Genomic DNA, 25306 nt, shown 5'->3' with positions numbered 1-25306 from the left:
GTGCAACAACAATATTACAAGTGCTTTACAGAGATGCAAAGTGCAAGCGAGTCTGGAAAGTGAGCCTGATTTCACTTAGGGAACAGAGTATGAATACCAAGAAAAATTTCCTCCAAGAGGTGACATTTGAGCTGGGTCATAAAGAATAGTAAGACTGACAGTAAGAAATGCTCTTGGGCTTCCCTGGTGGCACAGTGGTTAAGAATCCACCTGCTAATGACGGGGGCACGGGTTTGAGCCCTGGTCCGGGAAGATCCCACATGCCGTGGAGCAACTAAGCCTGTGCACCACAACTACTGAGCCTGCGCTCTAGAGCCCGCGAGCCACAGCTACTGAGCCCACGCACCACAACTACTGAAGCCTGTGCACCTAGAGCCCGTGCTCCGCAACAAGAGAAGCCACTGCAGTGAGAAGCCCGTGCACTGCAACGAAGAGTAGCCCCTGCTCGCTGTAACCAGAGAAAGCCTGCGCGCAGCAACGAAGACCCAACGCAGCCAAATATGAAAAATAAAAATAAATAAATAAATAATAAAAAAATAAAAGAAATGCTCTTTGTAGCAGAGGGAAGGATAAGAATTACAGGAACTATTGGGCATGTCAGGTGCTGTGCTCAGCACTGTATGTATTCATTTAATCCTTACACTGGCTCTATGAAGAGGTATCATAATTATGCCCATTTCCCCAGATGTGGGAACTGAGGCTTACAGAAGGGAACTGATTTGTTTACAAACTTCCACATCTAGTAAGTGGCAAAATTCAGACTCGGACCCAGGTTTGTCTTCTTCCACGCTCTTAACTTCTACTGCATAGAGTGGCTTGGCCAAAGGACATGTGGAGGAGAGGGGCAGGAAGTGAGACTGGACAGGTGGAGGCAGGAGTTGGGTGGTAGAAGCCTTGGTGAGGAGGGTGGGCTTTATCCAGAGAGCAAAGGGGAGCCACGGAAGGTTCATTAGTGAGGGAAGGGGTAAAGAGGGGTAGCACCCACAATTAGCTTTCTGTTTTTAGAGGCCCACTTTGAAGGAGGAGAAACTAGAGACAGAGAAACCTGTGTAAGAGTTGCTATAAAAATCCAAGGAAAAGATGGGGGTTGAAGGATGGAGAAGAAGGGGTACACTGGGAGACATCGAGCAGAACCAGGGGACTGAATGGCTCTGGCAGATAAAGTGGAAGGAGGAATCAGAGATGACGTCTCAGGTTTTTGGCCTGTATGTTCGAGAAAGAAGCCCAATAATTGGTCTGTAACAATATATTGGGTACCCCCTCCCATCGCCATGGCTCTACACGTGGCACCTGCAAAACTCACTCCTGGAAGGTGCTTTAGTCTTTTCCAAATGCTCATGTGTGTATTCATAACCTGTTTGTGTCCTCATTCACCCAGTGTATGTGGAGCACTTACTGTACGCCAGATGTTCTGGGAGCTGGGATGGACAAGGAACAAGCTGAATCTGCCTGACTAGTGGGGCAGCCTGGGGTCTGGATTTGAATCCTGGTTCTGCAACTCCTTTTTTTTTTTTTTTTTTGCGGTACGTGGGCCTCTCACTGCTGTGGCCTCTCCCGTTGCGGAGCACAGGCTCCGGACGCGCAGGCTCAGCGGCCATGGCTCACGGGCCCAGCCGCTCCGCGGCATGTGGGATCCTCCTGGACCGGGGCACGAACCCGTGTTCCCTGCATCGGCAGGCGGACTCTCAACCACTGCGCCACCAGGGAAGCCCTCTGCAACTTCTTTGTATTGAGTCCTGGCTCAGCCTCCAGCTTGCTGTGAGGTCAGGTTATTTACTAAATCTCTCATTGTCTTAGTTTCCTCATCTGTAAAATGGGAAAACTAATCATACCTGGCACAGGGATTCAATGGGTTAATAGATGGAAAGTCTCTGGCACTGGGTAAGCCTTTTGTGTCAGCTATTATTATTACAGAATTCACATTTTAGTGGGGAGACAGAGCCAATTACACAATTAATTATTTAATTACAACAGTGATAAATACCTTGAAGGAGCATCACAGTCTGGAGGTGAGGGAGGGCTCCCCAGAGCGAGGGATGGTCCGGCTGAGCTGAACTGAGCAAGCTGGGGCTGGCCAGGTGAAGCGTGAGGAAGGGAGGGGCCTTTGAGGCAGAGGGGTCTCTGAGTAGGCTGACCCTCAGGCAGAAGAAGGTGCTGAGAGGTCTGTATTTCTGTAACTTTACCTCTTTGGAACCTCAAAGTGGTGCTGAGACATAGGCCAGGCAGATACTCTGCCCCCATTTTCCAGAAAGGGCGCTAAGGCCCAGAGAGGAAGAGCGACTTAGCTGGTCAGTGACAGAGTCTCCTGATTGTTGCTCTGCCCCCACTGATCCAGGGGGCTGGAGGGGACAGGCTGAGAAGAGGCCTTTGTCCCTTTGCCTGCTGGGGTGGGAGCGGCAGGAGCTGAGGCCGCAGCTGGCCACCAGCAGCTGTGGCGGCCAGAGCTGCATTCCTTCCCCTGCCAGCAGAGCAAGTCCAGGCTCATGGCAAGGGCTGGGAACGTTCTTTTTGTGTTTTTTTTTTTTTAAAAAAGGCACTTTAATCAACATTAAGTCGTGACTTCAAACAGACACAGCTCCCAACTGTCCTCCCTAACCCTGGGTCTCTCCAACTCCCCAGGGTAAGCCCCCAGGCAGCCAAGTTTCGGGGAAAGGGATGAGGCCTGGACTTGGAGTCCAAAGACTTTTGGAGTCCAAAGACAAAGGCTGAGTCCTGGCTCAGCCTCCAACTTGCTGTGTGACCTCGGGCAGGCCACCAGCCCTCTCTGGGCCTGAGTGTCCTCTGCAAAACAGGGAAGGGAGGGTTGGATGACATCAGGTGTGTGTGGGGCGGGGAGAGCCCAGCAACTGGCTTCAGCCAGCTGCAGCAGCTTTGCTGCCCTTCAAGTTGGAGGCACTGGGGCCTCGGGGGTCCGGAAGCTGGGGACAGGCAGCCTTTCATCTCTGCTGGCCCAGGGTCGCTGCAGGTTGGCAGGCCCCACATCCCGAGATCGCGTTTCAGGCTGGAAGAGGCCTTCCTGTGACCTCAGCCAGCCAGCCCTGCCCCTGCCCCCTCCTCCCCATTCTCACCAGAGGGAAGCAGGCAGCATCCCGCCCAAGGTCACTGGCCAGCAAGTGGCTGTCCTTCGGCCTGCCCTTCCCTCCCACCCGAGCCAGCCCCCACCGGCCTCCCACTGTAAAGCCTCAGGTCTCCTGGGCCATTAGGAATCTGCCAAGCGAGGCGTGGTCTTTTTCCTCTCTCTTGTTTCTTGGCTTGTTTTCCTGGTTCTCCAATAGCCGCCTCCTGCAAAAGCCTCTGGGTGCGTGCACAGGAACATTTTTCTTTCTTAAAAAAAAAAAAGAGAGAGAGAAAGAGAAAGAAAGAGAGAGAAATGCAGCCACAATTTGGGTAAAAAAGCAACCAATTCCTTAATCCTCCCCTGTAACCTCTGGCTCCTCAGCAGGGTTGGCTCCAGCCACTGGGAAGGAAGGCCCTGCTGGGGTGAGAGGCCTGGGCTTGTTTCCCGCCCGCCCCCTCCTCACCCGCCTCTGTTCTCCTTCAGGGTTTGGTCTGACTTCTGGAGCCAGGAGGAGACAAGCTGCAAGGCTCAGCAGGGCTAAGAAAGCATGGGGGTGCTGACGGGGTTGGCCAGGGCCTCTGCCCCTCTGCCCACTTGGCCACCTTCTAGGGAGGTTATAGGATCAGGATTTTCCACCCCTAACCCATTGCCTCTACTCCTGCTTTCATTCCTTCCTTCTTCTCTCCTAGGAGTTGTCGGTCTCTCCACTGCAAGTAGCCTGCAGGTTCCCTGAGTGCCATCTCCCATCTCACTGCTTCGTTGTCCAGCACAGGGCTTGGCTTTCTTTTTGTGAAAGCCATACCCTTTCACAATCCAAGCCTCTATACACTCAGACCGCTCTGTAGAAGCGGCACTCAATGTCCCTGCCACATCTTGCTCTGTCTGCAGAACCCTTAATTAATTCTCTCTTGCAGCCCCAGCATCTGGGTCAGTGCTTGAAACATAGTGGGTACTTGGTGTCTCTTGCATGAATGAATTCAAACCACAAAAAGGTCTCTAGCAATATTCAGAATGATCTTGCAAAAGGGACATCTGATCATGGCACATCCAGCTAAAACCCTTCCGTGCCTCCCCAGCACCCTTAGAATCCAGTCCTATTCTCCGTCCCCTACCTCGTCCCATTTGCCAGCTCTCATCAAAGGATTTCCATTTTTCCCCAACATGCCATCTTTTCTCTTGCCTCTGGGCCTTTGTACTTATGCGAAATTCCCCCTGCCCGCCACACCCTCCCCAACTCTCCCCTGGCTGACTCCCTCTGGCCTGTCACCCCGTCAGATTACCCCATGAGCAGAGCAGCATGTATTTAGAACACCAGCAAAGGAGGGGCACTAGAAACATTATTTAAAAAAAAATAATTTGATGTATGATAATTTAAAAAACATTTATATAGTGTTCATCAGAAAAATCTGAAGTTTATTGGAGTTCCTTACTCTCATTTTACAGTTGGTTTTGTTTTTATGTTGAATTTACGTAATGGCTGGGGTGGTGGTAGGTGATATAATCTGGCTCTGATCTTTAAATCTCAGCCTAGACATCAACTACTCCTCCAGGAAGCCTTCACTGACCCACTGACAAGCTTAGGTCTCTTTTTTGGTAGTCCCAAAGCCCCTCTGGATTTTTCTTTAATGTTGCTATTTTTGCTTTACTTGTTGCTTTCCATCCCCTGACGCCAAGTCTGTAAGCTCCCTGGAGGCCCAGTTAATTTCTTTCCACCTCTGTATCTGCAGCACCCAGTACAAGACCTGGCATAGAACTGACCCCAGCATGTTATTCTCTAGCCTTTATTGACTCAGTCTCCCTTGCAGGGTCTGCACTATACATCATATTCTATGTCTCTACTTCATAACTGTCTGAGGAATTCCTACTCACCCTTCAAGACCCCACTCAAATGACTCCTCTTCTGGTAAGCCTGCCCCAATCCTCCAGTTAAGTTCTATGCTTCTGTGAGCTCACAGCTCCTGCTGCAATTGGTGTCTGCCTCTTTTACTGTAATTTTTATGTATGTGTTTTCTCCCTCACCAGATTGGGAGCCACTCGAGGCAGAGACTGAGTGGATTGATCCCTGGGTCCCCAGTGCCGAGCCCAGGCCTGGCCAGAGCTGTCAGCAATAGATGCTCATTAAATTAATAGACTGGAAGATGTAACCAAGGAGGGAAAATTCAGGCAGGATTTTGAAGGTGGGAGGAAAAAAAGAATAACATGCACTTACTGAGGGCATAGAGTCAGTACAGATAAAAGCAGATAAAACTACCACTGAGAGCATCATAGTATGATGGGTAAGAACAGAGATAAGCTCTGCCTCTCATTGCCTGTGTGGCCTTGTGTAAGTTATAGAACTTCTCTGTGCCTCAGTGTCCTCATCTGTAAAATGGGGATAGTAATGGTATCCACCTCACCAGGAATTAAATAGGCTAATATATGCAAGGTACTGAGAGCTGTGCCAGGCACACATGGGCACTGGGTGTGTTTGCCATCATTGTTATTATCTCCATTGCTGAGCGCTTTGGTTGCGCCCCGGCACTTTCATCTGGCATCTTACTTAGTCCTCACAGCAGCCTCAGAAGAAGGGATTGTTGTGTCCTTTTACAAAGAAATCAGGTGTAAGCAGGCCAAACAGCTTGCTAAGGCCACTCACTGGGTAAGCAGCAGGAATGGGATTTGAACTCAAGTCTTTCTGGCCTGCCACCCACACATGTTCCTTGACTGTGTGGCACCTGCCTGCAGGAGGAGGGGGAGGGAGAGAAGATGGCACAGTGGGAAGGCAGGGAGGCTTCACCGAGCTGGGGCCTCGGGAGCAGAGCGGCAGGCGTTTTTCTAGAGCTTTCATTTCTGTCTGCCTCTTCTGAGCAGGTGAAAAACCCCATAGAGGGCCCTTCATTGAGCCCTCCCCCTTCCCCTACCCCTCCCGGTGCTGCCTCGTCCCCCACGCTGGGAAGGGGGAGGTCAGGCTTGCAGTGTGGGAGATGCAGGAAAGGGGAGTGAGGTGGTGGGGGAGCATCATTCCAGATCCTTTCCCTCCAGCACCGCCCCCCACCTTCCCCATCAAAGTCGCTCCGGGAGGAGAGAGCATTCCAGGTGGAAGGAATGGCAAATGCAAAGGCTGTGGATTCAGGATGTGGAGGCGGGGAAAGCCTGCAAGCTTGGCTGGAACTGAGGTTCGGGGGCCCCCTGGGATTGCTCAGTGGAGAAGAACTTGTTTGACGAGAAAGGGGGAGAGAGAGAGAGAGAGAGAGAGAGAGAAAGAGAGAGAGAGAGATGCAGTGGACCCAGCCAGAGCTGAGGATGCCAGAGGCAGGGCAGTGGCTGGAGTCCGTTCTGGCTCTGATCACAGTACTCTCCACCCTCTTGCCCTCAGGCAGGGGTGGTGTGGAGCGGCCAGGGTGATTCTCCTTAGTCCCTCTGCTCTGAATCCCTAGAATCCCTTAGCCGACTGTGCTCTGCCAGCTCTGTACTAGGCATTGGCTCATGGCTTTTTATGCATTCTTTCACTATGTTTTGTCTCCAGCCCTACAAGATCAGTATTATTCACTCTATTTTATAGATGAGAAAACTGAGGCTAAGACTTCCCCAAGGTCACTCAGGCATAAAAGGGAGCTCTGGGACTCGAATCCAGGACTGTTTCCAGAGATGGCAATTTTCCTGCTATACGCTATACTGGCTTCAGCTGCTTTCCTGGAGTGCTTGCCATCCCCATAGCAACAGGAGAGGAAGGCTTGTGCTGAGAGCACTTTATAGTTTATGCAGGACTTGTTTTTTCTGCTCCTCACAACAGCCCTGTAGGCAGAGCTATTATCATCCCTGTTTTATAGATAAGGAAACTGAGGCTCAGAGAGAGGGTGTGACTTGGCTAAGACAGAACCATTAAGTGGCACAGCTGGGACTCAAACCCAGTTCTGGTGACTCTACATGTCTTTTTGCTTCCCCTTGCAGAGGGAGAAGTTCTGTTCCCTGATCTTATCAGCCTCAGGGGACAGGAAACAGGCAGGGGTTATTTTTTAGAATTGGGGGGAAAGGAATGGGGCTTGGTCTTCAGAACCTGGGATTTATGGGCAATGAATTATTTCATCGTTCCAGGTGATAACTCCTTGGGTAGTAGAGGGAGGGCTTGCCCCTCAAGACCAGCAATCCCTCTCAAGTTCCAAGGTTGGGTTTAAACTCCAGCCATGCTGTTTCTCTACTGGCTGGCCTTGGGCAAGTCACTTAACCTCTCTGTGCTTCCTTTATCTCATTTGTAAAATGATGATAATAACAGGCCCTAATTTATAGGACTGCTGTAAGAATTTATGAGTTAATACCTATAAAACACTTAGCACATGGCTGGCACATAGCAAATGCTCAAAGTTAGTGCTTATTGGCAGTGCCGTGTGGCTTGTGGGATCTTAGTTCCCTGACCACGGATTGAACCCACACCCTTGGCAGTGAAAGCGTGGAGTCCTAACCACTGGACCATCAGGGAATTCCCAGTATTAGTATTAAGATGCACAATACCACTCCCTCTGAAAGCAACCTATCTCCATTGCCTAAAAGGAGAAACAAAGTCTCCTGTTGCCAGACAACCTTCAAGCAAAGCCCCAGAATCTTATCTAGTACAGGTAGTAACTGCTGACATCAATAATAATAATAACTATTATTAAGGTGAACACTCAACAACTGCTACTTATGTGCCAACTACCGTGCTAACTACTTCACATTTATTATCTCATTTAATCTTCACAGCTCTGGGAAATAGAAGCAATTATGATCCCCAGTTTACAGATAAGGAAACTGAGGCTCAGAGAGGTGACATCACCTGCCCAAGGTCACACTGCTAGGAATTGGTATAGATGTGATTTGAACCCAGGCTTGCCTGACTCCAAAGTCTTCTATGACAATTAAGGTCAGATGACAACTTGGCCAGTGCACAGGTGCTTATATCAGCTCTCTCCCAAATGCATCTCCAAATGCATCTGCTGCCTCAGGCTCACTTCCTTCCATGCTTCGAAGACCAAGCATCATTTATGGAGTGACTTTTGTGCGCCAGAATGTTTTATACACATTTCCACACTGAATCCTCACTCTCCACCTTATGCCCTTCTAGCACTATTCCCATTTCTCAGAAGAGTAGCCGAGGCACAGACGTGTGGTGACTGCTTAAGGTCATACAGTCCAAGATGAGATGGCAGAGCCAAGATTCAAACCCAGGTGGGTTGGCCTCAAAGCAGGGACTATCAGAAAAGAACACAGACCCTTGGAGAACTGCCTCACTTTCAAGGCCAGGTTCCCTCCCCTGTTAACACCTTATTTGTTTAGGCTCTAAGCAACAGCTCCGCCCTCCCTCCCCAATGCCACTATCCCCCTTGGCCTAGATGCCTTCCACACCCTTTCTCTTGGCCTGCAACACTTCTCCCAACCACCAGCTGCTTAGTCAACCCCCACTCACCAACTCACCTCTTCAGGAAGCTTCCTGTGTCCCCACCCCATTCCCTGACATTTACTCTCATAAACACATTGTACTTTGCCTCCTGTTCCTTATCACGGTTTCTAATTGTATTTTGATTTGTCTGATCATTTGTTTAACAACTTGTTTCCTCATCAAACTGTAAGCTCCATGAGGGTCTGAGTCTGTTTTGCTCCTCATTGTAGCTGCACCACTGGCAGGCTGCCCTACACATGGTTGGTGTGTAATAATTTTTTACTGAATGGATGAATCCATGAATGAATAAATAGCTATCAGGCACTTTACACACATGACTCATTAATTCCACAATTAACTCATTGAATACTCACAACTGCTCTGTTCCCATTTTAGAGAAGACTTAGGTGAGGCTGAGAGCTAGAAGGTAGTGGAGCTTAGATTCATCTTGGGTCAGTCTGCCCCTAAAGTCACTGACCTCTACATAGCACCTGCTGCCTCCCAGCACCCAGTGGCCACAGGCAGGATTTAAATAGTCATTGGTTGTCAGACCACACTGCCCAACTTGAGCCTGGAGGTCACTGACTCAGCATGCACTGGGGCCTTGTCGGCACCACCCAGTTGGTAGTTTCTGCCCTTCTAAAGTCTTAGGCTGCTCTCCCTCCCACTCCCTTTTTGGCTTCCTTCCTTTCCAGAGAGGGAAAAGGACTAGGAATTATAGCCAAGGCAGCCCTTCTGAGGAAAACAATTCTGTGGTGAAAAGAGCCCAGTTCTGAGAGCAGAGAGACATGGATTTAAGTCCTGGAATGGAGACTGCCCCTCTTGGAGCTTCTGCGTCTTGTTCTGGATTCTACCTGGGTTTCTGAACCACGTGTCATCCCTTACCCACTTCCTGATTCCTAGGCCCCCAGAAACAGCTCGGGTGCACCACTAGGATCACTTTTCCCAGGAACCTTGGTGATTAACAATAGCTGGGGGGTGGCCTGTGCCTAAGTTTATGGTGACCAGAGAGATGGGGGACTGGCCTGGCACCCTCAAGTCCCTCCCTGGAATGCTAAGGGGTTGGGGGAGGGAAGTCTCTCTCAGGGGACACCACACCTGTAGGGGAGAAATACGGGAATGGAAGCCAAAAGATATAGGTTTGAGACCCAGGGTCATTTCAAATTCCCTGGGTGACTCAAGGTAAGTCATGGAGTTTTCAGTTTCCTCTTCTGCAAAACGAGGACAGTATCTGCCTTACAAAGTTGCTCTAGAGAACTAACTGAGGTACAGGTGAATTTGTCACACTGATACCCAGCCTGCAACCCTTTATAATCGACAAGGCGCACATATACACACTCATGCATGAATCCTTAACAAATACCCCAGGGCACGAGGCAGACATGACTACTCTTACTTTGCAGGACAAACTGAGACTCAGGTAAGTTCAGAGAGCTGTCTGTGGTCAGAGTGCGGTGGCGGCTGAACCAGGGTCCAACTCACCTGACCCTGGCCTTTCAGAACCAGCTCCCAATCCCAGGACCCCAGGCCTCGCCCCGGACGGATCCTTTAACAGCGAGCTGGAGCCTATGACTCACTCTCCCCACCCTACTCATTGCCCGGCCTGAGACCGGGAGGGAAGGGATAAAACTACCACCAACTTTAGGGGTGTCCACAGAAAGTTCATAGGCTTGGCCCCTTCCTTCCACCAAAGGTACTGGTTATTTGAACTCTAACAAGACGAATTAGCCTCTCAATACACTTTGTACGCGTTTTTACACTTTCTTAGGTGGGATTTTCCTACTTTGAATTTAGGAGTTGGTTTAGTTTAAAATCCACCCCCACTTCACTTGGTTTGCCCCTTGCTGTTTACTCCGATTACGGAAGTAGCTAGGGTGGAGCTCCCGGGACAGTACCCTTGAGTACGTCGTTTGCGTAACTATTTAACTGACATTCTACTCAGGCCAATGGAATGCCCGGAAGCACCAGGCAGGTGGGGCAGAGAGCCAATCAGGGCGTTTGGCGGGGTGTGGCTGCGTCCCGGGGCGGGGAATCGCGTAATGGCGGACGCGGGCCGGTTTAGCGCGGCTGGGGGCGTAGCGCGCTGAGGGGGGTCTGGCTGTGTGGCAGCCCGCGACGCGGCCGGCGAGAACAGACCCCGTGCGGAGAAGGGCGGCCGGCCGACCAGCCCCTCTGTTGCTGAGGGCGACCGCGCGAGACCAGGTGAGCATCAAGTCCCCGCGGGCTGGCCCGGCCGTGAGGCGCCGGGCCTGGTCGGGCCGCCCCTCCCAAGCAGCGCAGGGTCCTGGGGGAGTGGGTGCCGCGCCTCCTGCCGCAGACCGGCAGAGACCCGGTGAGCGGTCAGCGAGGGGTGGCGCCTTACAATACACTCACCTCCCCAGGGAGAGGTGTGCCGGAGATCCCCTCGGAGGCTTGGAGGGGCCCGCGAGTCTGTGAAGCTGCGAAAGTGTCCCAAGCTGACCTAGCGCTGCCACCAGCTCGTCGTGTGACCTTGGGCAAGTCACTTCTCTCTCTGGGCCTCGTTTTACCCATTTGTAAAACGAAGGCTTTGCAGGCAGATGTACATGAGTTGGATCCCAGACGTTGTCTGAAATCTTGGGCAAGTTCTTCTCCAGGCGGAGCCTCAGTTTCCATATCTGGACCATGAAGGCGTTGAAGTGCTCTTTGAGACCTCTGGCCTAAGTTGCAGAGTGGAGGAGAGGAGTGTGTGTGTGTGTGTGCGCGCGTGTGTGTGTGTACGTACGTGTGTGTACAGGATGGTCTGCAGAGTAAGGAGGAGAGTTAGCTAAAGGGGCCCATTGAGGAAGGCTCTGGATGGACCCTAGGCTATGATGAGGTGGAGTCCCGTTTTCTTGGTCCTCCAGGATCCTAGAGCCTCTGAGATGGGGGAAGTTTTATACAGTTAGTTCTCCATAGAATCAGAGAAGAGGAAGGAATCCTTGGAGCCTTTTGGGGCTATGATTGAAATTTAGGCCCCAAAGAATTCAGGAGGGTTAGGAGGAGGAGGAGGGGGAACATTTATGGTGCTCCTACTATGCGTCAAACATATGTTCTTGTTTAATTTTTACAGCCTCATTTGAGAATTTACACATAAGGAAACTAAGTTTCAGAGGAGTTAAGTAACTTGCCCAAGGTCACACAGTAAGGTACACAGCTTACCATCATTAAGGTGTTTTCCTTTGAGAGTCACTGGGCAAGGGGGAATTGTCCACTTAAAGGAAGTTTGCTTTGTCACAGATGGGGGTCAGGTTCCAGTCCCAGACACTTGAATTGACTTCTAGCATGGAGACAGGATGGGTCTTGATCTCTGGATGGTTAATTATAAGTACGTCCCCTTTGTGCAGTCTGTGAGTTGGAAAGGACAGTTACTAAATTGTAAAAGTCACTTTGAAGTGGATCAGAACCTCAGAGAACTCAGTTTGAATCATGACTGCATGGCCTGTGGAAGAAAGTTCACCAACTATTGGTGCATAGACTTGACTCTTGGTTCAGAGCGGTGCTAGCCCAGTAGCTTTTTCTCTTCCCTAAGAAGGCCAAGTTTTCCTGGGGTGGAAGAAATTTCCCATTTGTTAGTGCAATCCAAAGTCTTTGGATTCCTGGGGTGAAAGGTTCAATAGCCGGCCTCTTGATTAAGGGAAATACTCCTTTCTTTGTGCTCCCTGTTATTTGACTTCTAGATGAGTGAAGATTGTGGACTTGGAGTGGGTACTATAGATAAATTGCAGCCCTTAATTTTTCCAAGCCTCAGAGCTTTTTGTTAATCAAAGTGGTAGGACGGCAGTGTGTATTGTTCTCGTATGTCAACGGTAGGGAAGAAAATTGGAAGAGGAAGTTGCTGAGAAAGAGGGCGTTTCTTAGCACTGGAGCCAATATGTATTTCTTTGTTTGAAATTCTAAAACCAGAAAAGCAGCAGCTGAAGGAGGAAGGAAGGAAAGAACTGTGAAACTCTTCTTCGTTTTGAAATATCTTTAAGGACTGTTCTGTTGTTGTCCCCTGTCCAAGGCTCTGTTTTCACAGAAAAAGTCAATTGTAATTTGTTCAACGTTCAGAAGTTGTATTCTAGAATGAAAGAATTTTAAATCTTAAACTTTCTGAGATAATTTTTAAAAAATCAGAACCGAATATGTTGTTTATTAGTGGATGATTCTTTCAACATAATTACCAATCGCAGCCTTTGGGTTTTTTTTTTTTTTAAACTGTGATTTAAATTAGTGGATTTCAATCTAAGAGGAATTGATCTAGATATTGCATGATGCAAATGTCCCCTTCACCTGAAAAACACGTAATGGTGTGTTCGTTTTTTGACGTTTGTTAAGTCTTTATAATGCTTTATTTTACCGGATTGTGTATGTGTGAATAGTTAAGACACTGAGTTTATTGCATGTAAAATCTACATTCACTCTCAGTATTAGTTATATTTTCTATGTAAGATTTAGTCTTAATTAGTATACCAGTCTACAGTACCTTGGGGCCAAAAAAAAAAAAAAAAAGGTTCTTGGGGCCAGTTATGCTTCTGAAATTAGAATTTTTTGAATTTTGGATAGGGAATATGGTACATATACTGTATGTTATGTAACATCCCAGAAAGGTGTGGGGCAGCACCTTGTAATCAAATGCATTACTATTTCTTCGGTAAAACATCAGAATGTTCACACCAACTGGGATAAATAAATACTATACATAGCCTCATGTCATTTCATGTCAGGATTTGCCGCCAAATGAATAATGAAAAACTTGTTTGTTTATACCTTTTGGATTTTGGAATTGAAGTTAAGGGATTGTGGACTTTTATGGATAAAACTTGTATGATGACAATAACAATTACAAGGAAAAATATTGTAAACCAAGCTAATTTTAAAGTCATGGATCCTAAAAACAGTATTACGTAGAAGACACATTTTTTTCTTTCTTTCACATGGCAGTCTTATTCTAATTAATATATGCCAATATTCATTTTTCCTTAAGTACCAGATTTTACCTTTTAATACTGTCATTGGGCCCTGTTTTAGATGTTTGAATGACACCCTGCCCTGTTTTTTTTTAAAGTAATTTATAGGGTCTTGTGCTCATCAATTTTTGTACAGCAGTTAAGAGAATTGTACCTTTTCCTATATAATTCAGAGAGACGAATCAGGTGAGGATCTGTAGATTCATGTTTGCAGAATTTTAAAGCTGATGTTCCCTTCCAGGTGGTCTTTAGTATGAGGTCGTTGCTGCTGGATGAGATTTAGATCAAAATCTTTTAATTTTTTAAGCCTCCACAATTTGTTCATCTTAGTAAGGGGTTTACTAAAATATATTTAGATTTTTTTTTTTTTTTTTTTTTTTTTGCGGTACGCCCACCTCTCACTGTTGTGGCCTCCGGACGCGCAGGCTCAGCGGCCATGGCTCACGGGCCCATCCGCTCTGCGGCATGTGGGATCTTCCCGGACCAGGGCAAGAACCCGTGTCCCCTGCATCGGCAGGCGGACTCTCGACCACTGCACCACCAGGGAAGCCCTAGAGTATTTTTTATTTCAAGTGTATGCCATTTGAAAAACTAGAGTTTACCAGTCTTATGAATTTGGGTGATTTCTTTAAATGGCCAAGGACCTCTAGGAGCAAATTTACAAAAATTCAGTCTACTCTTTGCTTTTCTTGGGCACTTCAACTATAGAGTGAGGTGGACTGGTATTGTTGGAGGTTAAAGAATTATTTCTTCTCTTTATTTATTAAAGAATATTTATTTATAATTTATAATTTATAATTTATTTATTCATTTGGCTGCAGGTCTTAGTTGAGGCATGTGGGATCTTTCATCGCGGCGTGCGGTCTTCTCTAGTTGTGGCGCGCGGGCTCAGTAGCTGCGGCGCTCAGGCTTTCTAGTTGTGGCACACGGGCTCTAGAGCGCGTGGGCTTAGTTGCCCCACGGCATGTGGGGTCTTAGTTCCCCAACCAGGGGCCGAACCCGCATCCCCTGAATTGGAAGGCAGATTCTTAATCACTGGACCACCAGGGAAGTCCCTGTTTCTTCCCTCCCTCCCTCCCTCCCTCCCTTCCTTCTCTTTCTTTCCTATAAATTTATTTATTTATTTTTGGCTGCGTTGGGTCTTTGTTGCAGTGCGGTGCACAGGCTTCTCATTGCGGTGGCTTCTCGTTTCTGAACATGGGCTCTAGGCATGCAGGCTTCAGTAGTTGTGGCACATGGGCTCAGTAGTTGGGACTCGCGGGCTCTAGAGCGCAACGGGCTTAGTTGCTCTGCGACGTATGGGATCTTCCTGGACCAGGGCCCGAACCCATGTCCCTTGCATTGGCAGGCGGATTCTTAACCACTGCACCACCAGGAAAGTCCCTCTGTTTCTTCTCTTTAAAAGAAGGCCCCTGACGGCATGAATTTGAGAGATTCTGGTCTTCAGGACAAACAACCACCTCTTTTGAGGGCCTCAGTTCATCTTCCTACTTGGGTTATCTCCATAGTTCTTGAGAATGGTACTTTCACTGTCTGGGAGATAGAAGGGGTATGGAACAGTGTATCAGGAGTTGAAGGTGCAGTTGGTGTGTGACTGGACTGGGGAATAAGAGCAGTTGTTATCCAGACTACCTCAGTTTCTTTTGTTTCATAAGGATTGATAATGCAAAAGGGTTACAAATTAGTGAACAAACATACTATTACAAGTTACTCTGTTGTGACTGTGGATAAACTCTTCAACACAAGAACTGTATTTTATACTTCTTTTGTATTCTTTAACGCCTAAAGGCCAGGGCATCAGACATGTTGCATCAGAATTTACCATCAAAAAATAAATTATATCTGGGAACTCCTTTGTCAGTAAACAACCAGGGTTGAGAACCATTGAGGTAAGCACATGGTAGGTGTTCAATAAATATATGTTGATTAATTTGCTCTTGGTTCTGGCATGAATTGGGTAGGGTGGAAGAGGACCCAGATTTTTTATAAAGTAAAAATAGCTTTCCAGGATACCAACACACATCCAACAGTTGGCAGATCTGGATCCATAGTCAGTTCATTGCTAGTTACTCTACCAGCATAACCACCCTGACTTTGTGATCTAGGCAAGATTGAATACAGTCTTGTCAGCAGGCAACTGAAAGTTTTATTTAATCCTTGGGTAGTGGCCTTACTGATTAATAAGATTGGTTGGGGTGACAGTCGCTAAATTGAAAGAATTCTTGGGGATTTGGGTTGGGGAGGTAGGCTGCTGGGCACCAGCAGTGCCAGGGGAAGAAGTAGAAAGTTATAATTTGACTGTGTCTCCAACACATAACACAATGTATGGAACATAATTGGTGTTCCATAGTTTTTGTTGACTGAAGAAATGAATGGTTCTTTGTTTGAAAAGAGGCATATAAGTTGTGAAATAAGATGCTTCCTACTCATCCTTCAGAACTGAACTAAGATGTCATCTGTTCCATGAATCATTCCTAGGAAAAGTTGAGTGACTCCCTTGTATGTCTTCTCCTTCATTAAAGCATTTATCAGATATTGTCAAATCAGATATCAGACAAATTATAAAACTCTTTCCCCTACCTAATAATGAGCTCCATAAGGGCTGGGCTGTATTGTTCATTTTTGTATGACTGGTGTGTAACACACAATAAAGGCTTTTTTTTTTTTTTTTTTTTTTTGGCCATGTGGCACGTGGGATCTTAGTTCCCCGACCAGGGGTTGAACCCGTGCCGCCTGCTTTGGAAGCGAGGAGTCTTAACCACCGAACCGCCAAGGGAAGTCCCAATAAAGGCAAAATAGATTCTAGTAATGTTTAATTTAGGCCTCTGTCTTCTACTTCATTCTTGTAGGCTTCTCTTTCTTCCAGTTCATGGTCTTTACTTTTCAGTTCAGATCAGCAAACATTTATTGAGAGGTAGGTCTTCGTTGGGCCTTGGGGTAGGGTTTCTCATCCTTGGTGCTGTTGACATTTGGGCTGGATAATATCCTGTATTGTGATAGGCTGTGCTGTGCATATTTAGCAGTAGCCCTGACCTTTACCCACTACCTAGTATCACCCTTCCAACCCCCACCCCAGCTGTGACAACCAAAAATGTCTCCAGATATTGTCAAATGTCCTTTGGGGAGCAGAATTGCTCCCTGTTGAAAACTATGTCAAGGGTAGTGGGTTCATAGAGGGAAATAAGTGTAGATGTCCTCACGTGTGTACTATCCTTTCATTTGTTCTTTCTGGTTATACAGTCTCATGTCTCTGACTTTTGGATAAGAAAGAAAAATGAGGGAAATCAGCAGGTGACAGCCTTAAAAAAGCACCATTGGGCTTCCCTGGTGGCGCAGTGGTTGAGAGTCCGCCTGCCGATGCAGGGGACGCGGGTTCGTGCCCCGGCCAGGGAGGATCCCACATGCCGCGGAGCGGCTGGGCCCGTGAGCCATGGCCGCTGAGCCTGTGCGTCCAGAGCCTGTGCTCCACAACGGGAGAGGCCACAACAGTGAGAGGCCCGCGTAATGCAAAAAAAAAAAAAAAAAAAAAAAGCACCATTATTTTTTTTCTGTCTAAATTTTATTTTATTTGGTTTAAATATATTAGAGCAGTACAGACAGCTGAATTATTTACACAGATTTTTGTAAATTCAGTTTCCACCACTGATTAGGTGGAGTAAAGAACTACTAGAATATTACTACCTTGAATAAAAGACTCAGCTTTTCTCAGAAAAGCTGTTTAACACTTAAAGAATAACCAGCATTTTTTTTTTTTTTTCCTGCAGTACGCAGGCCTCTAACTGCTGTGGCCTCTCCCGTTGCGGAGCACAGGCTCCGGACGCGCAGGCTCAGTGGCTATGGCTCACGGGCCCAGCCGCTCCGCGGCATGCGGGATCTTCCCAGACCGGGGCACGAACCTGCATCCCCTGCATTGGCACGCGGACTCCCAACCACTGCGCCACCAGGGAAGCCCCCAGGATTGGTTTTATAGAGAACCTGCCAGGACTTGTCAGGATTCTTCTCAGCTAACTTTTTTTTTTTTTTTTTTTTTTTGCGGTACGCGGGCCTCTCACTGTTGGGGCCTCTCCCGTTGCGGAGCACAGGCTCCGGACACGCAGGCTCAGCGGCCATGGCTCACGGGCCCAGCCGCTCCGCGGCATGTGGGATCCTCCCGGACCGGGGCACGAACCCGCGTCCCTTGCATCGGCAGGTGGACTCACAACCACTGTGCCACCAGGGAAGCCCTCAGCTAACTTTTGAGCTTCATGGCTAAGATATAATATATCTTTTAGTGTTCCTACATAGATACTTTATAACTCTAAAAAACATGTTTAGCTAATGAGCATGCTTTTCTAAGCTCAGTATTTTTTGTGATAGGTAGATTGGTCAAGGCAGTGGTCCTTGGTGCCAGTGGGCATTCATAAAATGATGACAGATTAGTAGTAACACTGGGGAACTTCGCGCCTTTGGCCAGCCTTCTACAATATAACATAATCATTCATGTCTTAGTCACCATTAAAGTGAAGTTGAATGAGTGTTTTTTTTTCCTGTTCCATTTGAAGTTATGAATAGTACTCTAGAGAATTCAAATGTATAGTTATGAATGGTATCTCAGAATAGTCACCATTTATGCAAGTGAGACACACTTCTTAACTTAGGAACCAAACAGAATTGAATTAGAAAAGAGAAGAATAGAAACAAGAATTGTTGAATGCTTGCAGAGGAAATAATGTTCAGATAAAGAAGTACCTCAGGAAACTTTGGTCTCCATCATGATTTCTATACACTAATAAAGAAAAAACAGTTTGAGGTTGATGGGAGAGGCTATTAAACTTTGCCAATGATATTACCTTTCAAGCTGTTTTTCTTTTCTGGTAAAATATGGAAAAGCTCAAGACATAGTCTCTTAGTTATAAGATTAATTCTAGTTGAACCAGGTTAAGTTTCTTAATTTTTTTAAAAATTTTATTTTATTTTTGGCTGCATTGGGGCTTCCTTGCTGTGCAAGGGCTTTCTCTAGTTGCGGCGAGCGGGGCTACTCTTCGTTGCGATGTGCTGGCTTCTCATTGTGGTGGCTTCTCTTGTCGCGGAGCATAGGCTCTAGGCCCATGGGCTTCAGTAGTTGTGGTTCGCAGGCTCTAGAGTGCAGACTTAGTAGTTGTGGCACACAGGCTTAGTTGCTCTGCGGCATGTGGGATCCTCCTGGACCAGGGCTCGAACCTGTGTCCCCTGCATTGGCAGGTGGATTCTTAACCACCGCGCCACCAGGGAAGCCCGAGTTTCTTACTTTTAAATTTATTTATTTTATTTATTTATTTTTGGCTGCATTGGGTCTTCTTTGCTGCACATGGGCTTTCTCTAGTTGCGGTGAGTGGGGGCTGCTCTTCTTTGTGGTGTGCAGGCTTCTCACTGCAGTGACCTCTCTCGTTGTGGAGCACGGGCTCTAGACGGGCAGGCCTCAGTAGTTGTGGCAGGCGGGCTCAGTAGTTGCGGCTCATAGGCTCTAGAGCACAGGCTCAGTAGTTTTTGGCGCGCAGGCTTAGTTGCTCCGCGGCATGTGGGATCTTTCCGGATCAGGGCTTGAGCCCGTGTCCCCTCTATTGGCAGGTGGATTCCTAACCACTGCGCCACCAGGGAAGTCCAAGTTTCTTATTTTTAGAATATAGAGGCCCTCTTGGGAAGAAGCAGTGGTTCAACTCAGTTCCAGTTTGAGTGAATATGTGTGTGTATATGCACACATACATACTTACACATATATTTATGATGTGGCTTACGGGGACATTTGAATTTTGTAATTGACATAGTAATGAGCAATTCTTTTACTCACGTATTTAGAATTGAGACCTTTTTCTCCTGTGATTATGCCATTGTTCTAGCAAGTCCTCAGTCTAGAAAGCTTTCTTCAAATCATATCTTGAGTAATTGTTTTTAACTGTGTAGAAGGAGGTCTTAGGTCATGTCCATGATGTTCCCTTCCATTCACAATTGAGAACTGTAAGTAAATTTCCCTTTTTAGAATACTGCTAGTCTTTAAAGAATAGTTTTCCTGATAACAAAGCCATTTGTGGAATTATGAGAAGTATAAGACCAACTTTGCCCCCTTTTTACCTTTAAAGTTCCTTCAACATTCATTGGGTGATAATTTGCAAAGCACAGTGATATGTATTGTTACAGTCAGTCCCCAGCATTGAGATAAATTATGTTATGCTGCATTTTTTAAAAAATATATTTATCTATTTGGCTGTGCTGGGTCTTAGTTGTGGCACGTGGGATCTTCCTTGCAACATGCGGGCATCTTTTAGTTGCGGCATGTGGGATCTTTAGTTGTGGCATTTGGGATCTAGTTCCCTGACCAGGGATCGAATCCGGGCCCCCTGCTTTGAGAGCTCGGAATCTTAGACCACTGGACCACCAGGGAAATCCCAGTAGCTACATTTTGTACAGATAAACAGGCTCAGAGAGGTTAAGTAATTTCCTTAAAGTCACTCAACTAATAAATAACAGATTTGAGATTGAACCCTGTCTTTTTTTTTAATGAGTTTTTTTAAAGGTAAGATTTACATACAGTAGAATGCATAAAAATGCACGTATATAATTAGATGCGTTTTGACAAATGTAAAGACATGTGTGGCCAATACCCAGTCAAGAGAATATTTCCATAACCTTCCAAAGTTCCCTCATACCCCCTTCCAATCAGTCCCTGCTATCTTACAGGCAACCACTGTTGTGATTTCTATCCTCACATGTTAATTTTTCCTGTTCTTCACTCATACAATATGCACGCTTGTGTCTGAATTCTTCTGTTCAACGTAAAGTTTTCGAGATTAATCCATGTTGATGTGTATATCAGTATCAACCCAAGCCTTTTGGTGTATATCTGGAGTTCTTTCCAAGAAACTACAACTGCTCATTTGCTAATTCTTACATCACATCCTTTTTTTTTTTTTTTTTTGCTTTGGTATTTGCATGTAATTTACTTCCTTTTTCTAATATACTAGATGTATTTATTTTTAAAATCGCTTTGAAATTACAAAAGTAATACATGATCATTGCAACAAATTACACAATTAGAAGTGAATAAAGCGTGAAAGTTTCCTCAGATTTATTTTTATTTCTGCCTTTTTCCAATTATGAAAATGAGTGCTCTTTGTTTAAAAAAAAAAGCCAAATTCAAAAAATATGAAGCAGAGAATAAGAATCGCTCATAATCCCACTAGTTAGCATTTTGATATCTTTTCCTCTTTCTCTGCACTTTGTTTACCATGGCTGAGACCACAGTTTAGGGATTTTTAGGCTTCCCTACTTTTTTTTTTTTTTTTTAATTGTTTTATTTTGGCTGTGTTGGGTCTTTGTTGCTGTGTGCAGGTTTTCTCTAGTTGCAGCAAGCGGGAGCTACTCTTTGTTGCGGTGCAGTGCACGGGCTTCTCATTGCGGTGGTTTCTCTTGTTGCAGAGCACGGGCTCTAGGCACACAGGCTTCAGTAGTTGTGGCATGCGGGCTCAGTAGTTGTGGCTCGCAGGCTCTAGAGTGCAGGCTCAGTAGTTGTGGCGCACAAGATTAGTTGCTCCGTGGCATGTGGGATCTTCCCGGACCAGTGCTCGAACCCTTGTCCCCTGCATTGGCAGGTGGATTCTTAACCACTGCGCCACCAGGGAAGTCCGAGGCTTCCCTTCTTGTATTAGGTTTCTCACATCCTCATTAATCAGGTCTTATTATTTCAGTGTTCATGCTTGTTGGCCACCCTAGATCTGAGTATCTATCTGGCAGTGTGACCTTGGCTGGGCTGGGCTCATCAAGCAAACTGTACACTCCTTCATCACTCACCTCATTCTTGCATACCCAACACCCAACATTTCTTGCAAAGTAGGAGGCAGTTAGTTCTGTGGTTATGAGTATAGATTCTGGAGGCAGTCCATCTGTTTTCAAATGTAGGCTCTGCCACTTACTAGCTCTGTATGTACCCTTAGGCAATGAATCTCGTAGCTTCAGTTTTCTCATCTGTAAAGATGGGGACCTGGCTAATTTTACTGTAAAATATGGAGCATATCTCAAAGGATTTTAGAAGGATTAAATGACATCATTACTTAGTCCATTGCTCAAATAATGTTAACAGTTGTTATAAATTAAGACAATCAATGGCATGTTTGGTTGGATATGTCATCTATCTAGCCCAGAATTCTGCTGCTTGTGGGAAAGGGATGAAAATGTCAACTTCAAAATTTAGGGCTATGTTGCCCAAAGTTTATAATTTCTCTTAGGAAGGAGGTTCTTATGGAAATGCTGCCTATGAATTTATCTAGACTATCTAGACTATCTTTGAATTATTTTTTCTTACGTTCTGTACTCCCCATCTGAGTAATGAGTTTTATTACTTTATACACTGGATTGGGCAGTAAACTATTACTTTTTATTAGTCCTAATAAAAGTAGTAAGTGTATACTATGTGTCAGGCATTGTGCCTATTTCTATCCTCATAGCAGTCCTTCAAATTAGTTATTTACAGATGAGAAAAGCGAGGCTCAAAGAAATTAAGCAACATGCGCACTGTCACACAGCTAAACCTACTGGAATTAGAACTCAATTCTTTCCTCCCTCCACTTTCTTTCCCTTCCTCTTACCCCTTCCCTTCCCTTTTTCTACATAAAACTTCTGTCTTTGTGATTCTAAAACCTGGGTTTAAAATTTTTTTAAAAATATACTTTATTGTTTCTTTAGACTTCTAACTACATTGTAACTTCTAAGATTTGATGCAGTCTCTACCATTTCACACCCTTTTTGTTTCATACTAATATGTCCTTTATATATCTATATCTATATTAAAAAAAATGTATGCATACATAAGCTCCTCTGTCCTTTGGTCTTTTGGGATACCTTTCTAGGCCTTGTGTATCTATTTTACCTTTTTTGTGCTATGATGGCCACAACTGCACATTCTATTCTAGGTACAGATACGCTTTGGTTTGTACAAGGGCAGGATAATGTGTTCTGTGTTTTCAAAGCCTTCGTAATAACAGCCAGCATTTTGTTGCCTTTTTGTAGCTGTATTCAGCATAAGTCCAGGGACTCTGAAACCCTTTTCTTGTATTGTAACAGGTAGCTTTAGAGCTCATCATCTGATAATTACAATTTGGACTATTTTTCCATTACTGCATTACCTTATTTTTGTCTACATAGAAGCTATTTTCCACATTTCTCAACACACAACTTTGTACCATCATATTTCTAGCTACTGTTTTAGAGTCATCTGCAAACTGGGAAGATGTCACTAGACAATTTTTTCTAGATAATTTCTAAAAATGTTACTTGTGATAGGTTTCAGCATTAATCCTTGGGGGACCCCTTTGTTTATACATCTTTATCTAGAGAAGGTACTATATCAGAACACTCTTATTTCTGTTTCTAAATGAAGTCTCTGGGGAAAAAAATTAGTCTTCTTAAATAATATTTATTTACTGTTTTCAGTAGCCTTTGGAAGAGTTTTTTTTTAATTTTAATTCTATTTAATTTACATTATATCACATATCCTTTCACTTCAGATATGCATATGCTTTACCTGAAACCTTGCAAACAGTAGGTTCTCTGTAAGGCTTTGATATATTAAATGTTCAACAATAAGATAATGCCCAGTATTGGTTTATTAGTTTAACATTCAACAAATAATTATTGAGTATATGTTATGTGCCAAGTATGAAGAATACAACTCAGTGACTATGAGAGGTAAGGTCCCCAGTTTAAGAAGCCTTGGGTAGACAATAAACAAACACATAAATAAAATATTGAAAGATTGTGATATGTTAGGAAGAGAATAAAATAGGGTGCTATAATACAGATAATAGAGGAACTTAGAGATGGTCAGGAAAGGCTTCTCTGAGGAGGTGACAAACCAAAACTGAAGAATGAAAATGAATGAGCCAAATGAAGAGGTGAGGAAAGAGTTCCAAGATAGAAGGAACTAAGAGCAAAGGTATTTCAAAGCTTTGTAGGACTGATAAAGGAGTTTTATTTTTAAGTAAAATGGGAAGTCTTGGTGAGTTTTTTTTTTTTAATTGAGGTACTTGAAAAGTTTTTTTTTTACCTTTTTTTTTTTTTTTTTTTTGGTGGCTGCACTGCAAGACTTGTGGGATCTTAGTTCCCTGACCAGGGATTGAACCCAGGCCTCGGCAGTGAAAGCATGGAGTCCTAACCACTGGACTGCCAGGGAATTCCCTAAAAAAACTTTTTAATGCAAAATTTCAAGCATATATAAAAGTAAATGGTATAATGAACCCCTGTGTATCTGTTTCCTAACTTCAACAATTATTAATGCATGACTAATCTTTTTTCTAATATCCTATCTCCTCCCCTAATACTTTTTTCAACAGTTAATGTAGCTTTTATTTATTTTTATTTTTTAAGCTTTGAGATATAATTGACAAACAAAAATCTTATATATTAAGGTATACAACATGATAGTTCGATACATGTATACATTGTGAAATGATTAACCACAATCAAGCCAATTAACACATATTGATACATCACCTCATGTAGTAACCATATTGATGCATCACCTCACGTAGTAACCATTAATAATGTAACTTTTATTTAAAATTACTATCTAGCCTGTAGACTGCAGCAGTTTAAATAGTTGAATTAACAGTGCTTTTGTTTCATTTTTACAACAGTTTTATTGAGATATTATTGGCATACAATAAACCCCATACATTTAAAATATAAAATTTGGTAAGTTTTGACATATGTATATACCATTAAAGCCACCACCATAATCAAGATAATGAACATATTCATCATCCCTAAATCTTTCCTCCTTTGTAATCACTCCCTCCTGCTCCGATGCCTCCCCCCACACCCCCAGGCCATAGGCAACCACTGACCTGCTGTCTATCACTATAAATTATTTTGAATCTTCTAGAATTTTATATAATCATACAGTATGTGCTCATTGACAGGGGACGGAGATCTGGTGTCTCTCATTTGGGATAATTATTTTGAGATTCATCCATGTTGTTGCAAGTTTCACTAGTTGCCGAGTAATAATGCATTACATGAATATAGTAATTTGTTCATCCATTCACCTGTTGCTGGACATTTGGGTGGTTTCCAGTTTGGGGCTGTTACAAATTAAGCTGCTGTGAACATTTGTGTACAAGTCTTTTTGTGGACTTTTTTTTTTTTTTAATTAATTAATTGATTATTTGTTTATTTATTTCTGGCTGTGTTGGGTCTTTGTTGCTGTGCGCAGGCCTTCTCTAGTTGCAGTGAGTGAGGGCTACTCTTCGTTGTGGTGCTCGGGCTTCTCATTGCGGTGGCTTCTCTTGTTGCGGAGCACGGGCTCTAGGCACGCAGGCTTCAGTAGTTGCAGCACGCGGGCTCAGTAGTTGCGGTGCGCAGGACCTAGAGTGCGCAGGCTTCAGTAGTTGCGGTGTGCAGGCTCAGTAGTTGTGGCGCACGGGCTTAGTTGCTCCACGGCATGTGGGACCTTCCCGGACCAGGGATCGAACCCGAGACATTTCTTTTTAATTTTTAAAACTGAAATACAATTTACATGCCAAACAATTTAGCCATTTAAAGTGTGGCATTCAGTGTTTTTTAGTATATTCACAAGGTTATGCTGTCATCACCACTGTTTAATTCCAGAACATTTTTATAACCCCAGAAAAAAACCGCATACCTATTAGCAGTCACTCCTCATTCCCCCCTCCCCATGCCCTACACAACCATTAATCTACTTCCTATGTCTGTGGATTTGCCCATTCTGGACATTTCATATAAATTCAGTCATACAATATGTGGTCTCTTGTAATTGCCTTCTCTCACTTAGCATAATGTTTTCAAGTGTTCATCATGTTGTAGGCTTGTATCAGTACTCCACTGTATGTATGTAACACTTTTATTTATCTATTCGTCAGTTGATGGACATTTCAGTTG

The 25306-nt window shown here is 45.0% G+C and overlaps 1 long non-coding RNA gene across 1 annotated transcript; it reads right to left on the bottom strand.

Annotated features, from left to right (window-relative positions):
- Positions 1 to 1941: 1941 nt before the first annotated feature.
- LOC137218371 (uncharacterized) lies at positions 1942 to 10036 on the bottom strand. Its single transcript, XR_010940682.1, has 2 exons — positions 9933 to 10036; positions 1942 to 3324 (listed from the first exon to the last, which is right to left on the bottom strand). It is a non-coding gene; the product is annotated as an uncharacterized lncRNA (long non-coding RNA).
- Positions 10037 to 25306: the final 15270 nt, after the last annotated feature.

Source organism: Pseudorca crassidens, chromosome 2 (assembly GCF_039906515.1).
Source record: "Pseudorca crassidens isolate mPseCra1 chromosome 2, mPseCra1.hap1, whole genome shotgun sequence".
In the NCBI taxonomy this organism is placed as follows: domain Eukaryota; kingdom Metazoa; phylum Chordata; class Mammalia; order Artiodactyla; family Delphinidae; genus Pseudorca; species Pseudorca crassidens.
The sequence above is the reverse complement of the archived record's forward strand: the minus strand, read 5'-3'. Positions and strand labels throughout refer to the sequence as shown.